The sequence below is a fragment of the Diachasma alloeum genome, unplaced genomic scaffold (genome assembly GCF_001412515.2).
Source record: "Diachasma alloeum isolate Michigan unplaced genomic scaffold, Dall2.0 Dall_scaffold_00619, whole genome shotgun sequence".
Lineage (NCBI taxonomy): Eukaryota > Metazoa > Arthropoda > Insecta > Hymenoptera > Braconidae > Diachasma > Diachasma alloeum.
This window is the reverse complement of record NW_021680751.1, coordinates 252,549-256,219: the sequence shown is the minus strand read 5'-3', so window position 1 is coordinate 256,219 and position 3,671 is coordinate 252,549.

Here is a 3,671-nt window from a genome sequence, read left to right as displayed (position 1 = left end):
ATCCGAACAATACAGTCTCAGCAGGTTTTCAGATTTTGATAAATTCTTGAGGAATTTCCTCAATAAATTCGTGAGGAATTTCCTCACTAAATTCCGGAGGAATTCCTCGTCGTCACGCTCCGTCCCCACCCCGGCCCAGGCACCATAATCCATCACCGCTATTGGTCACTTTCAATCGTTAATAGTTCAAATTAGAGGCAACCGGTAATTGTTAAAATATTTTTCCCGAATTCCTCATATTCTCATGCATCAAGCCACGAGAGGTTTAAAGGTTGTTTTGAAACACCCTGCAGGTACCCCCCCATATATGGGCACCCCTCATATATATAGGCCCTATATATGGACACCCCCCCTATATATGGGCACCCCCCATATATGGGCAGCCCGCTTAGAACCCCCATGACCCTTATGACCCTTACCACCCCTATGACCCTCGTGACCCTCAGCACTCCTATGACTTTCGTGATCCTTAGCACCTCTATGACACTTAGAACCCCTATGACCCTCGTGACATTTAAGACCCTCGTGACCCTTATGACCCTTAGCCCCTCTATGACCCTTAACACCCCTATGACCTTTAGTACTTCTCTCACCCTCGTAATCCTTATGTCCTTTAGCACCTCTATGACCCTCGTGACCATTATGACTCTTAGCTCCTCTATGACCCTTATGACCCTTGACACCCCTATGACCCTTAGCACCTCTATGACCTTCGTGACCGTTAAGACCCTTAGTATATCTTTGACCCTCGTGGCCCTCATAACTCTTAGCCCCTCCATCACCCTAATGACCCTTAGCACCCCTATGACCCTCGTGGCCCTCATAACTCTTAGCCCCTCTATCACCCAAATGACCCTTAGCACCCCTATGACCCTTATGACCCTTAGGGCCTCTATGGCCGTTGAGACTCTCGTGACCTTTATGACCCTCAGCCTCTCTATAACCTTTATGACCCTTAACATCCCTATGACTCTTTGCACTTCTATGACCCTCGTGACCATTATGTCCCTTAGCACCTCTATGACCCTCGTAACCCTTATGACGTTAACCCCTCTATGACCCTTATGACTCTTAACACCCCTATGAGCCTTAGCACCTCCATGACCCTCGTGACCCTCAAGACCCTTAGCACATCTATGACCCTCGTGACCCTCATGACTCTTAGCCCCTCTATGACCCTTATAACCCGTAGCACCACTGTGACCCTTACGACCCTTAACACCCTCATGACCCTTAGCACCTCTATGACCTTCGTGACCCTTAAGACCCTTAGTACATGTGTGACCCTCGTGGCACTCATAACTCTTAGCCCCTCTATGACCCTTATGACCCTCAGCACCCCTATGACCCTTATGACCCTTAGCACCCCTATGACCCTTGGCACCTCTATGACCCTCGTGACCATTTTGTCCTTTAGCACCTCTATGACCCTCGTGACCCTTATGACGCTTAGCCTCTCTATGACCCTTATGACTTTTAACCCCCCCATGAGCCTTAGCACCTCTATGACCCTCGTGACCCTTCTGACCCGTAGCACATCTATGACCCTCGTGACCCTCATGACTCTTAGCCCCTCTATGACCCTTATGACCCGTAGCACCCCCGTGACCCTTATGACCCGTTGCATCCCTATGACCCTTATTACCGTTAGTCCTATATTTATTATATAGAGAGCACCCCCCCCCATATGGGCAACCCCCTCCATGGGCACCCATGTAACGAAGGGCCACCACACCTTTTAGACCCTTGAGACCCTTAAGATCCTTGAGGCCCTTGAGACCCTTGAGACCCTCCAGGGATGGGGGCGTCCCCTGAATTTTGAGGCTGAAAACCGGAGGCTACGACCCCTGCTCGCTCCGCTCGCTCCCCCCTCCCGGTGTGACTGAGTGGGTGTGACCGGGGTTTTTCCGATAGCTCTATACATACTTTACCATAAGAGGCCACAAACGTTTAATTCCCCCCATATATAGGCACCCCCCATATATGGGCACCCCCCCATATATGGGTGCCCTCCATATATGGGTGCCCCTCTATATATAGGCATCCACCCATATATGGGCAGTCCCCTTAGAACCCCCATGACCCTTATGACCCTTATTAACCCTATGCCCCTCGTGACCCTTAGCACTCCTATGACCGTCGTGACCCTTAGCACTCCTATGACACTCGTGATCCCTAGCACTCCTATGACCCTCGTGATCCTTAGAACCTCTATGACATTTAGAACCCCTATGACCCCTGTGACCTTTGAGCCCCTCGTGATTCTTATAACCCTTAGCCCCTCTGTGACCCTTATGACCCTTAGCACCTCTATGACCTTCGTGACTCTTAGGGCCCCTATGACCCTTGAGACCCTCCAGGGATGGGGACATCCCCTGAAGCCCTGAAGCCGGTGTGACCGGGAGCGTTTTTCCGATAGCTCTATAAATACTTTACCATAAGAGGCCACATACGTATAATTCCCCCCCATATATGGGCACCCCTCATATATGGGCCGGATCAAGCGTCGCCTGAATTTTGAGCGTCGCCTGAATTTTTGGGCTTATTTTTTTATTATATAGAGAGATTATATAGAGAGGTCATGGATTATACTCGGTAGAGAAATGAAATTTCCAAAAAAAAAATGGTGCAGGCAGAGAGACTTTCTGCACCACGAGCATCTAACTACTGCAACATTAGAACAACCATCAACATCACATTGTGGATTAGAAGATTGTCCAAATGCAAAATCAACAGGATTATCAAATTTCTCTGTTTTTTTTTTGGCAATGTAGCCACTTTGGAACCAAGCATAACGAAATAGATTTTGATACCTTGGTGATGATAATTGGTTATGAACTAGAGATTGCAATTTTATTACATTATTTCGTGCATGTAAATTGGTGTCATGATTCAAGAGAACGACCGTATCTGAAAAATGACGGCCATGATTTTTTCAAATTCTGAAACCGTATACATCAAGAGGTTGAATTTTCCCGGTCGGCCCTTTCGGAATCTGCATAGTTAATCATTCTTTATTCCGAGGAGTTGCCTCTTCTACCACTCGAGACCAATGTCCACTACATGAATCGATCAACAGTAGACTTTTTGGTCCCATGTGTGGAAAGAATACTTCTTCCAACCAAATTTTGAAGTGCTCTGGAATGTTTGGAATACGATGAACATTGCAATCAGTATAAATAACTTGTCACATCTTGTTATTCATTAAAAATATCATCTTACCAGAAGTCAGTTTTCCCGATTTTGAAGCCGTTACATAAACATTTGAAGGTCCGTGTTCTGGCGCAGAAAATTTTTACTTCGCATTAGCTTCATTTTTTTTCTCGGAAACTAAAATATTATAACTTCCAAAAACCCCTGATTAATATTTTCGAAAATTATAAATCCATCGTGCAAATCGTTTTATTATGTCCATTGAGTAGAACATTCCCAAATTTCGGTTTCGGTAATGACGTTCTTCCCGGCGACTATTAAATATTTCCGACAAATCTGTTTATTACGGGTGTTTCGTGAATCCCTCGTCTCTCATTAACAACGATCGAATTTTTCCCCGGCATTTCCCAAAACTTTATTACGGTCAAAATATTAATTCCAAACAGTTTACTACGGTCGAAAATATTCGCTCGAAGCATTTTATTACGGTCGATATTTTCCCGAATCCTCAAAAACAT